The sequence below is a fragment of the Prionailurus bengalensis genome, chromosome C2, assembly GCF_016509475.1.
Source record: "Prionailurus bengalensis isolate Pbe53 chromosome C2, Fcat_Pben_1.1_paternal_pri, whole genome shotgun sequence".
NCBI classification, from domain to species: domain Eukaryota; kingdom Metazoa; phylum Chordata; class Mammalia; order Carnivora; family Felidae; genus Prionailurus; species Prionailurus bengalensis.
The window spans coordinates 36,863,660-36,877,342 of record NC_057350.1 but is presented as its reverse complement, the minus strand read 5'-3'; the positions used below and the strand labels follow the sequence as shown (position 1 = coordinate 36,877,342).

General features: G+C 34.3%; 1 pseudogene; it reads right to left on the bottom strand.

Annotated features, from left to right (window-relative positions):
- Positions 1 to 7,098: 7,098 nt before the first annotated feature.
- On the bottom strand, positions 7,099 to 7,541 carry LOC122490952 (annotated as a pseudogene).
- Between the last annotated feature and the right edge of the window lie 6,142 nt (positions 7,542 to 13,683).

The following is a 13,683-nucleotide window of genomic DNA, read 5'->3' as shown; positions in this document are numbered from 1 at the left end:
AGAGACAGCCTAAGGGATCTCCTGTACTTCTATATACTCTTCCTTACCTCCAATGTGGAGTTGCAATCCATTTTTTTCCAGAGTTGTTCAGTATCACACACCCCAGCCAGCTTAGTAACTCTCTTCTTTGCCTGTTGATTCAGAATTATGAGGAACCCAAAGTGACCAGGTAGCAGTCTTAACTTCCAGTCCAATGGAATTATTATTATGTCTTGCTAGAAGTATCCCTCCATTTGGAACTAAAACCTCTAGGCCAGCAGAATGTAAAATCATGAAATCAGGAAACAAATTTTTTCCTAGGGGTTTCTTATGGTAATATAAGTGGTGTCATTCCCATTTCTACCTCTTTATTCCTGGATCCATGAATCTTGGATATTGGAGAAAGAGCACCATTTATTAGAGCTTATTCAGAGCATTTACCATCTCCTAGAGAACCTTGGCCCAACCTTGCAAGATATTGCAACCTAGCTGGCACTATAATTGGACCTTCAAAGGGCCATTACACAATTTTATCAAGCCAGCTGCTTCAGGATGGTGGGGAACATAAGACCAGTTAATTTCATGAGCATGGGTCCATGGCAGTACTACTACATTTGCTATCAACAGTTTCTTGATCAGAAGCAATGCTAGGTGGAATACGATAATAATGGATAAGACATTCTATAAATCCACAGATAGCAGGTTTTGTAGAAGCATTGCATGCGGGAAATGCAAATCTGTATCAAGAATGTGTTTATTCCAGTAAGAACAAAATGCTGCCCCTTCCATGATGGAAGCAGTCCATTGTAATCAACCTGCTTAGCTTCTCAAATCTGTAGCTTTATGTCTCTTGCCAAAAATAGGGAGTTCTCAGGCATTATTTTTTCAAATGCATTTATTTATTTATTTTTTTATCTCCACCGTCTTTTTTCTCTTTCTGGAACTAATGGCATGAATGTTATACATTTTTTTGTTATGATCGCATAGGTTTCTAGTCTACTTTTTACGTTTGATTTTCTCTCTTGCTCACATTGATTAGTATCTATTTCTCTATGTTCTCATTTATTGATTACTTCTTTTTATTTCTTTGCTGAAGCTTTCTATTTTTATATTTGTTTCAAAGATATTCATAATTAGTCATGGAAACACTTTTATTGTGGCTGCTTTAAAATAATGGTCACATAAATCTGCCATTAGTGTCATTTCGATGATGGCATCTATTGATTCTCTTTTTGCATTCATTTTGAGATCTTCCTGTTTCTTCATATAACAGGTTATTTTTTACTGAAACCCAAGACATTTTGGATATTATAAGACTTGATCTTATCTAAACTTTTTGCTTTAGCTAGCTATTTGACACCAGTTCAAAGGACTGGGAGGAAGGGAAACATCACCATGATATTTCCAGGTAGACTTAAATGTCTAGATTCACTGCTTGGCCTCTGCTATATTCAAGGTGGTCTACTTTTGACCACCTTTTCATTGCCACTTAGCAGGAATGGGATTTCTGTCTTCGTATGTATTCTTCACTGATACCACATCAGGGCTGTCCTTGCTGCCTCTAAGTGATGATAAAAGACCAGAATCTTACTGACCTTTCTCTGACAGCATCCTAGTGAGGTGTCCAGGTATCTCATTATACCCTTATGAAGATGGAATTCCAAGCTCCCCAGTTCGGCTTTGTTGGCATGGATGGTGATGGGACAACAGTTTCTTATGGTGTTCAGCAGAGTATATTGTGTATTATCTAAAAATTGTCTTTCTTGAAAAGTTGCCCCTTTCCTGGTCCTTTGGCTAGAAAAAGCAAGCATTTGTTTGGATTTTTTTTTCTTTTTTTTTCTATGTCCACTGTCATTTCCAGGTTGTTGGCTTCTTTACCTCCATATCTGGAATACGTGAGACAAAAAGAATATTCAAGGAACTCACCATAGCAATATTTTTCTGGTCTCAATGTGCCTAGATGAGTTGGCTTCTTCTCTCCTCCTTTCAGAATTTTCATGTGTTGTTTTGTATGTAATATTCAGGATTTTTAGTTGTATATGTGGGAAAAGTAGAGGGAAGTATGGCTATTTCCTCTCTCCAGATGCAGAAGTTCTCCAATCAATTTAAGCTTTTTCATTTAATGGTATCTTTAAGATATATAATAAATATTTCTTTTTTCCTTGTAATAATTTGTTATATAGATAGCACCATTTTGTCCTTAACAATCCTTATTTGCTAATATTAGGTATTAAAAATTAATGATAATATACATGTTTAAATTTAATTCCTTTTAACAAGTATATTTTCATAAAATGACATTAATGTATATTTATTGATACCAAAGCAGCCAACTTAACAATGGGAATAATTTAATAATAAATTATCAGCTTGTTTTATTTGTTAAAATTAGATCAACCAAACTTTTTTTTTGTTAGGTTAATTTTATGTTTGAGTTAATTATCAGGCCATTTTGGTTTTCAAAACTTTGCAGTTTACCAGAAAAAAGAAACTATATACTTTTATAGTTGTAATTTTAGTTTTTCTCTTTTATGAGAGAGACCTTTTAGCTTTTATATGCATCATGTGAAAAACATAAAGCCATGGGCCACAAAAACAGACCAAACCCTACTCACTTTCTACATGGATATTAGTGACAATAAGATTTACTTCTGATCCATACTTATTTTCCAAACCAAGAGCTAACCTAGGGAAATTTCATATTTCATTTTGGTCTTAATGTGCTCAACTTTGTCATACAATTTAAGATTTTAAAAGCAAGATTTTCTTGGAAGGTAGTTAGGACTTATATTTCCACTGATCAAGTCTTAGAAAGGGTGAAGGCTCTTTTAGAGGCTGTATTCTATTAAAAAAAAAAAGTGTAGGGCCATCTGGGTGACTCAGGTCATGATCTCACAATTTGTGAGTTTAAGCCCTGTGTTGGGCTCTTTGCTTAAAGTTCAGAGCCTAGAGCCTGCTTCAGATTCTGTGTCTCCGTCTCTCTGTGCCCCTCCTCTGCTCATGGTCCCTGTCTCTCTCTCTCTCTGTCTCAAAATAAGTGAGCATTATTTTTTTTTTTCTAAAGTGTAAATGCCATGGGGGACAAAGATCTGTTTAAAAGAGATAAAAGGGGGAGGGTGTCGCAAGAGCATCAAAGTGATTGTTAAGTATTGCTGTACTGGATAGGCATAGCATAGAATTTGGAGAATGAAGTTTTAATGGTTTTACATCTTGGAATCATTTATAAAGTATCGGGTCATGATCTTGAGGTTTGTGGGTTTGAGCCCCGCATCGGGCTCTGTGCTGACAGCTCGAAGCCTGGAGCCTGCTTCGGGTTCTGTGTCTCCCTCTCTCTTGCCCCTCCTTCGCTTGTGCTGTCTCTGTCTCTCAAAAATAAATAAATGTAAAAAAAAATTATAAAAAAATCTTTTTCTGTTAAATAATCTCTATTCTCCAACATGGTGCTCAAACTCATGACCCTGAGATCAAAAGTCACATGCTCTACCAACTGAACCAGCTAGGCATCCCCTAAATTTTGACATTTTACATAGCAAGTGTATTCGTTCCATTTTTCTCTTGGTCTATGACCTGAAGTCTCAATAGGCGTTTAGATGCCCATTTTTTTTTTCTAAAAGAACAGAGTTTAAAATGATCATCTCCATTGTATGCATAATGTCTGCTAAGTAGTTTGTGCTCAAGGTATATGCTAGGAAAAATACACATGAGAACATTACATTCTTATTGTTTTATCCCATTACTACTACACTCATCCATTTCTTAATTGATTGTATTTCTATTGAAAACATTTTAATGTCTTTCCATTACCTTTAGAACATAATTTAAATTCATACATTTGTTATTCCAGGACTTCCATTATGTTAAAATATATCTTCTGATTTTACTTTCATTGATTAGCTATTTGTAATAATCATGATGATGATGGTGATAGTAATAATAATGATGTCTAGGCATATACAACATTTGCCAGACATTATTCTGAGCCTTTTACATGTATTAAAATTTTAATTTTAATTTTAATTTAATCCTTATTTAAATTAAATTAAATCTTTATTTAATTTGTCCCTATTCAAAGAGGCAGATACAATTATATTCACCACTTAATACAAGAGGGAACTGGAGCAGAGATTACCTAAATAACTTGCTCCAACTTACAGAGATTGTTGAAGAAGGTATAAAGAAAATGTGGCCACCAGGAAACCTGCAAGCTGGACCCTTGCAATTGGGAGGCAGTCTAGCCCCTCTTGTAACCTTGGGATGTGTGATCAGCTTGCCTTCCCCACTCCCTGTAGCTGCTCCATGCATACATTTTAAGATAGAAATGTGGTGTTGATGCTATCTCGACTGGGTACATGATTGAACCCAGTTAAGGCCTCTCTGTAAATGTTTAAGATTCGGATGAGTGGGTGTGGAGATCTACTGGTCTTGTGGCCACCTGACTTAGCCTCATAAGTAAGTTCCCTTGTTTATTAAACCTGCTACCTACTAACATGAAGTGGACTGCCTTTTTCCGTGGTACGTCTTTGCCTTCCAAGTATGGGGGGCTAGTTTCAGACTACACCAGGGAGTGCTAGAGGAGGTTTTGATCTAACAGAGAAGTTAGATGAGCTGGATTTGAAGAGAGCATCTCTCTCCAGAATCTGTGCCATTACCCTCTACATTCAAGTGCCTCTCTAAACTAAACATTTGCTGTATATTATCAGTATGTCGAAATTCACTGTTTATTAAAAATCATATATTCTCAATATTTAATGTTTTAAAGTGAAAAATCCTATGAGATTGTTAAAAGTCTTGTAAAGTGTCCTCTTTTCCGCAAAACCTTCCATGGTCTAAGTTTGATGTATTCTCTCCTCCCCAGTGATCATGTATCTATTTTTACCTTAGAGGACATAGTGCTTTCTAGCTTGGATCATAGAGATTTATAAAAATATTCAATAGATTGTAATGTTTCTGAAGGTTAGAATGTCATTTATGCATTAATTTTCTTAACCTTACACAGCTAGTAGTTACTAATTCTCCATTCATATCCCAAATCTCCTTTCTTTATCTTCATTGATGGGTTAACACATTACTGTGATAAAATTTTACTTCTATCATTAATATTCTATTTTTCCTTTATTATATATTTTTATATTCTATAAACTATACAATACTACCTAAGTGAAACTTTTTAATGTTTATTTATTTTTGTGACAGAGAGAGAGAGATAGAGAGAGAGGGAGAAAGACAGAGCACTAGCAGGGGGAGGGGCAGAGAGAGAGGGAGACACAGAATCTGAAACAACCAAGCTCCAGGCTCTGAGCTGTCAGCACAGAACCCGAAGCAAGGCTCGAACCTATGAACTGTGAAATCATGACCTGAGCCGAGGTTGGACGCTTAATTGACTGAGCCACCCAGATGCCCCTAAGAGCAATTCTTAATGTTGGTAAGAATGCAACTAATTGTATGATGGGGCTATAAATTGGTTAACAGTTACTAGGAAATTGTTTTAGTAATATGCATAGAGCCTCCTAATGTGTTATATCCATTACACTTCTAATTTTAAATTTTGGTAATGTTACTAATCCTATTCTGGAACATTATCACAAAGAAATGATAAAAACAGGAGTTTATATATAGAAATATAAATGTAGTATTATTTCTAATAGTGGAAAATTGAAAACAATCAGAATATTAAGCAAAAAATAAATGTTACTCCTTTTGCCATTGAAAACATTGCTAACAGCAATCATTGATATCATGCAAAACTTAACTATACTTTATAAATAAAGTTATGCAAGACATTTATCACAGGCACTCGATATTTTTTCATCTCAAAAATATTTTTAGAACAATTATTAAATTCAAAACCATTAGTAAATTGTGTTTTCATCAGGATTATAGCTTTTAAGTTGAATCTTGATTTAATTTTCTCCAGATGAGATGAATTGCTTTTCCATGTATATGCATGTTATAGTACATATTGAAAATTTTAAAATATCTATTAATCCTCTCTTAAACAATATCTGTGATACTGTGGCTGGGAGAAGAATTGATGTTTTTATTGATACCTTCAGTTCCAAGTAAGAATTGGTCAGACAAAAGTTATTGAATGAATAGATTTTAAATGAAATTCACCTAGTTATTTGCTAATGGACATCAGTAAGGAGATATCTATGGGCTGCCTCAGCCTTCTGGAAAGTGTTAAACTTTTCTTATGATAACTAATCTAATAATGACCAACAATAGAATGGAAGATTTCATCACAACCTAATAATGAAAACTTTCGTTTTCACAACATTCATTTTGCTCAGCTCACACTTATCAAAGGGCAACCGTCAGATGTCTGCATCTCTCAATATTTTCTTAACCTAACAGTAATACAAAATGCAGGCCAAAGTAAAATGTAGGTCACAGTTGATGCTTCTAAACATGTCTTGGCACAAATATTAGAAAAATATCTACTTCTAAAATCATGAGAAGAAAATTAAGCAGAAACACGTTCATCATTTCAATAAACATTATTCAGATATTTGTTCTTATTTTTTTTTTGTACATGAAAAGGACAGAAATGTATTTGCTTATAATAAACTTTGCTCCGTCCCCAACTACTTTCTCAAAGACCTTTTATGAAATTTATTCCATTTCTTCTTTGAAATTTGATACAGTTTATAACCATCTGGGGATATTTTCTTTGTGAGAATAATTTGATTATGAGTTCTTTTTAAAGAATATATAGCTATTCAGATGTCTACTTTTTTAATTTTGGTAAGCTGTGTTTGTAGGAATTGTCTGTTCTATTCAAGTTATTGAACTTATTTTGCAAATAGGTGTTCATAATATTTTTCACTTTATCTTTTTTTTTCATTCTAACAGGTTTTTTTAATTTTTTTTTCAACGTTTATTTATTTTTGGGACAGAGAGAGACAGAGCATGAACGGGCGAGGGGCAGAGAGAGAGGGAGACACAGAATCCGAAACAGGCTCCAGGCTCTGAGCCATCAGCCCAGAGCCCGACACGGGGCTCGAACTCACAGACCGTGAGATCGTGACCTAAGTTGAAGTCGGACGCTTAACCGACTAGGCCACCCAGGTGCCCCTAATTCTAACAGTTTTTTTATTTAAAGTCATATATAAGATGACTTTATTCCTGCATCTTCTCAATTGTTGCTTCCTTATATTTGCCCTTTTCCTTTCCCACTTGGTGAGATTTCCTTTTACCTTCAAGGATCTTTTTGCAGTTAGTTTAAGTCTAGTGATAACCACCTTGCTAGGGTGAATGCCCACATGGACATTTGTGCCATCTACCGTCTCTCGCTGCACTTGTTCAATGTAGATGATGTATTTCTTCCTGCACACCTGGACTAATTGCCAATTTGTGTGTTTTCACAAAACTTGTATGTCATCATCCTTTCAAATGGGCATGGGTAGAACATTGTACTTCTGTATCAGCTCTTTGCAAAGAGCAGAAAACATAATCTTGCTGCAAATGTAGGAAGGTGAATTTAAATGCCTGTTACAGTTCTTGCTTGATTCAGAAGTCACAAAGGGATTGAAATTTATTTTGGCTGCCGGTGCTTCCTTCATCCATGGCCGCAAAAGAAAAGAGCTCACTTTATCCTTTTAATGTCTGTGAGATCTATGGTCATATCTATCCTCTCTTACATTTCCTATTTTCCTTTTTCTCTGTTTCTTTTTTTGCTTAGTCTCTAAGGGATTATTTAATTTCATTAAACTTTTCAAAGTACTACAATTTTTATTCTACATTTTCTCCAATACTTATTATGGTCAGTCTTTTTAATGTAGCCATACTAGTGAGTGTTAATAACTAATTACATTGAACATTTTTATATGTTTGATTGCAATCCATATTCTTATAACAGCAAGTAATGTTTAATGAGAAGATAGCAGCACTACACTAGCATTTTGATTTAATTATAAGAAATTATTTATGAAAAACTGAAAGGACAGATATTAAATACAGAAATAGTGGTTTTTAAAAATTCTCAACAACTGGGGCATCTTGGTGGCTCAGTTGGTTGAGCCTTCGAAACCGGCTCAGGTCATGATCTCACAGTGAGGATCATGAGTTCGAGCCCAGGCATCTGGCTTGCTGCTGTCAGCACAGAGCCCACTTTGGATCCTCTGTCCTCCTCTCTCTCCACCCCTCCTGGACTGGCACTCTCTCTCTCTCTCTGTCTGTTTGTCTCAAAAATAACAAATAAACATTAAAAAATTCTCAATAACAAAAACAATGAAATGTATTACTTAGAGACAGGGAGAGAGAGAAAAAGATGGAGAGAAAAACAGAGAGAAAGACTGGATATGTAATATATTTATTGATTTAAGCGCTAAAGGGAGGCTACCTAAATTACCTTGATATGTTATATTTGTATATGTATATGCTAAGATATATTTTAGTAATAATTTTATACATTTGCATGACTAATTTACTGTTTTTTATCTTCTTTCCAGAGTATTTCACCTGTGAAACCTTGACTATAATGAGACTATGCCCACCCTGTATTTTTCACTTCATTTTCAGGTAGTTTCTTGTATATATCTTTTTCTTTATAAACTACTTACCTAAACCCTAAATTAATTTATTTCTAAAATATTAGACTTTTTACAACTGAAGTAAATTTCAGATGATTGTTAACTTAAGAATGGTAGTTTTTATTATTTTTTGTACAAGATTTTAATGTTAATTATCACATGTATTTTTCCATAGACCAAGATTGATTTCAACCAGCTATTTTTCAAATTTTACCTTAAAACAGGCCTTTTTGGGAACACTGACAATTCATTCCCTGTGGAAGTGAGGTAAGTCTCAGGAATTCATAAAATATGGCTTCATATCTGAACTGTGCTTTTCAGCCATTTGAAGAAGATGAGCAACTGATGGGCCATGTGCCTTGTTGATAGCAGGCCTCAGTTGGTTTCCTGTTGTTCCCCACCGAGTTCGTAAATCTCATTTATTCTGAAGGACTGTGGAGAGGGATTAAGCCTTCCTGAGAGCAGCAGTGTTGTAAATCAGAGGGCAAAACTAGAAAAATTATATGTTCTTGCATTATTGGTGCTTGATATTTCCTGGAATATTGACTCAAATTTATTGACTAATGACTGTCTTCTTATGCCTTTAGTTCTTATGCCTTCCTAATACATTTTCTCACTGTTCACTGTTTAGTGTCCAGGCTGTCCAGTGACTTAATTAAATCTTGGATAATACTTTATTTTCTCCTTCCTCTAAAATGTAATTGTACATTGGTATTAATAGCTCATCTGTTACCCTCTGAAGCAACACAGAATAAACCTAAGCTCTTACTCATGTGGAACATCTTAAATGGTATCAATGCAATGATCAAGTTGCCCTCCAGGTCTTATTTTCAGACTAAATACAACCTGTTTCTTCAACTTTTCTTAACTAGATATAATTTCCTACAATTGAGGTCACCTTTGCTGAGAGTATTCTACTTGGTCACTGTTCCTCCCCAAGTATGTGTGGAGGGTTTCCTTTTCTCCACATCCTCACCAATATTTGTTATCTCATGCCTTTTTGATGACGCCACCTCAGTAGGTGTGAGGTAATGTCTCATTGTGGTTTTGATTTGCATTTCTCTGAACATTAATTGAACATATTTTCAATGTGCTGTCGGCCATTTGTATGTCTGTTTTGAGAAAATGTCTATTCAGTTCCTCTGCCCAGTTTTTAATCAGAATGTTGGTTTTTATTGTTGTTGTGGTTGATTTGTATGAATTCATCATATATTTTGGATATTAACCCTTTATCAGATATATTATTTGCAAAGATTTTTCCTATGTCCTAGGTTTCTTTTTATTTTGTTGATTCTTTCTTTTGCTTTGTAGAAGTATTTTAGTTTGATGTGTCCTGCTTATTGATTTTTGCTTTTGTTGCTTGTGCTTTTGGTGTCATGTGAAAAAAATCATTGCTAAGACCAGTATAAAGGAAATTTTTCCCTGTTTTTCTTAAATTTCTAGGAACTGTGTGGTTTCAGGTTTTATGGTTAAGTGTTTAATCAATTTTGGATTGATTTTTTGAGTGGTGTAAAATAGGAGTCCAGTATCATTTTTCTGTATGTGGATATCCAGTTTTCCCATTTATTGATGAGCCTATGCTTTCCCATTGAATATTTTTGGCTTCCTTCTCAAATATTAGTTCACTGTATATGCAAGGGTTTATTTCTGGGGTTTGTGTTTTATTCCCTTAATCTATGTGTCCATTTGTATGCCAGTCCCATACTGTTTTGATTACTATAATTTGGTAGCATAGTTTGATATAAGAAAGGAAGTGTGATGCCTCCAGCTTTGGTCTTTTGTGGTTCCTTTTAGTGCACTGTTGGTGGGAATCTGAATTAGTGCAACCACTGTGGAAAATAGTATGGAGGCTCCTCACAACATTAAAAATAGGACTACCATCAATATTTCACTTCTTTTATATATCCAAAGGAAATGAAAACAGAATCTTGAAGACATCGACACACATGTTTATTACACCGTTATCATAATAGCCAAGATATGGAAACAACCTAAGTGTTAAATAATGGATAAATGAATACAGATGTAGTATACACACTCACTCACACACACACACACACACACACACACACACACACTGGAATATTATTTAGCCATGATAAAAAAGGAAATTCTACCATTTGCAAGAACGTGGATGGAATTTGAAAACATTATGTTAAATGAAATAAATCAGAAAAAGGACAAATATTTTATGATATCACTTTTGTGTTAGAATCTTTAAAAAAGCTCAACTCATAGAAACAGAGAATAGAATGGTGTTTACCACAGGCTGGGGGAGCATGGTGAAAAAAATGGGGAGATGTTGGTCAAAGGGTACAGACTTCCAGTTATAAAAGAATAAGTTTGAGGGATATAATGCACATCATGGTGATTATGGTTAACAATACTGAATTAAGGGCACCTGGGTGACTCAGTCGGTTGAGCATCTTACTCTTGGTTTTGGCTCAGGTCATGATCCCAGGGTTGTGGAACTGAGCTCTGCATTGGGCTCTGTGCCAAACATGGAACCTGCTTGTTCTCTCCCTCTGCTCCCTCCCCAACTCATGCTCTCTCTCAAAAAAAAAGAAAAAAAACCCCACAGTACAGGATTATATACTTGAAAGTTGCTGAAAGAGTAGATCTTAAACATTATCACAAAAAAAAAAAAGAAAGAAAGAAATGGTAATTACGTGATGAGATGATGAGATGGACATGTTAGCTAAAGGTAAGGTAATAATCAGTATGCAATATGTAAATGTATCAAATCAACAAGCTGTACATCACTTACACAATATATGCCAATTATACCTGAAATGAAGCTGAGGGAAAATTATATATGAACTACTCAATAAATATTTCAGATAAATTCTCAAAATATCAGGTTAAAAAGAATAGATATGGGGATATAGCCCCATCAAGCAGTCAACCTTTTAGAATTAAACAATCAAAAAAGACACTTAAGGACTGGCACATTTGAAGAGCTTACTGATTCTTAAAAACATTACATTCTGAGAAAGGAAACTTCAATAGGATTATCAGTATCTGGAAATGCACTATTAAGAGTGTAGGAGATGAACTAGAACTTGAAATATGAGTAGGTTTTAATAATGACTTAAAGTGCTATTTAGTTACAAGGACATTTATTTCAAATAAAATCATCCTACTCAATGTCCCTTCTGCTTGATGTGTGTACAAGTGAAAAGTGGTGAGGAGAGCATGGATTGGCATGTGGCAGCACAGCAGGTGCTAAAAAACACAACACACTGTGCTCTTGCACCAAATATCACGAAAAAACACCTTCTCCTACTTTCCATATGCACAGAAAAATAATAAATTATGGATTATTTTCCTATACAATATAATAAATGAAGTCCCACACTTTAAGACTATCCGGGTATATGTATATACACATTCATACCTTCTTGTATAAGTTTATATTTTTAGTAAAATCATCAGTGTGGAATTTCACAGGCTTGTATGAAATTTTATAGTGGGTTTTATAGTAGTTAAGTAATTAGTCAAGTAAATCTTCCTCGAAATTATCTACACTATAAAGTTTCCTGTGGTATAAAAGATAAAATATGTCAGTGATACTTGAATTTTCAAAGAATAGATGCATCATATACAATATATAAAAATGCTAGCACTTTACTAAAAAAAAAAAAATCTGAACCCAAGGAAACCTAATGACAAAATGTAAAAATAGCTTTCATTATTCTAGAATTAGGACAAAAGTGTCAGAGACATAACATATTGGCTAAGTGATAAGGATACTCAGGCTTATTATTAGGAAAAACTTGTAAAGCAAAGAATATGCTACATATAATACCAACAGTCATCTTTTGTCTATAGAGATGCCAAGTAATGTCTCGTAAGGTTGAATTATTTGCATAGAAACTGTCAGAACAAACCAAGAAAATTCCTTAAATTATTTTTATGAATTAATGTTGGCGTTTATTTTGTTTAAGATACTGCTTGTAGCACATTGGGAATTTCATATCTTTGGAATATAAAGAAGCCTCTGGCATTTTACTCCTGCTACTTCATGTGTGCACACATTTCTACAAAGAAGGTGCCAAAATCTAGTCAAATGGTTGAAAATGATGAGCAAGAGTGAAAGTACATGATCTTCATCCCAAAGAGAGTTAAGTCTCTTTCGCACTGACATTTAGGCAACTTCAGTATACTCCATGGGGAAAAAAATGACAATTTCTTGATTGATGAGGAGTTGGTGAGGTAGAAATAACTGTGGAAAGCTCTGGCCAATAATCCCTATATATTTCTTTCACAGTTAATAAAAATTCAAAACCTGAGGTGTTGTAGTAAAGTAATTGTAGCATGGTTCTTGGATGATGAGAAGACCATTAGTGAACATCCATTAATACGTGTGTTTTCTTGGCAAATTTTTAAATAATATTTTTAATATATATATGTTTGCTGATAAGAAAAACACAAAACTTCTTCATCCTTTAAGAGTTTATGTATTGACTTGTCCCCCCCACTACCATGCAGTAGTTAAATTTTAATGATCTATGTTATTTGTTAGTGATATTTTCACTAAATTAAATCTATCCATAATTATTTTTTTCAGTTGAATTGTTCTGATATTTCAAATTTCCCCCCTTTAAGATTTTAGCCAAGTATATTTGATGTATTTCACTTCTTTATTTCTTAAACAACAGGAACTAATGAGAAATTAAAAGCAGCTGTAAACAGATTCAATAATTTTCTCAGTCATGATTTTGGTGCAGTTAAAACTGACAAGTAGTTTATTATATGTTGTCACCATTATGGTAGAATGTTCAAATTGTTGAATATGAATTTAGGAATATTCCCCAACTTACATTTCTGTTATTTTCTAAAAGCTGACACAGAGAAGTTTAGCACTTTGAAATGCAGATTTTTTAAATTCTTCCTATTAACAATACCACAAAAGGTGATTGTTGAAACAAGTTAAATACTGTTTACCATGATGTTATAGAAGACTATTATTGACTGTAACATTTCCATTATTATTAACCACAGCTCGTAAACTGGTTCCTCTAGAAAGTATATTCAGAATTCTATCAGAAAAGGCAGGTCTTTTTTCCCCCAACTAAGCAATGGGAATGAGAACTCGGGTTGTTTTGGCAGTAGGGAAGGGATTCCAGAATGATCTTCCCTAAGGTGACATCTTTAGGTGAACAGAGATTGG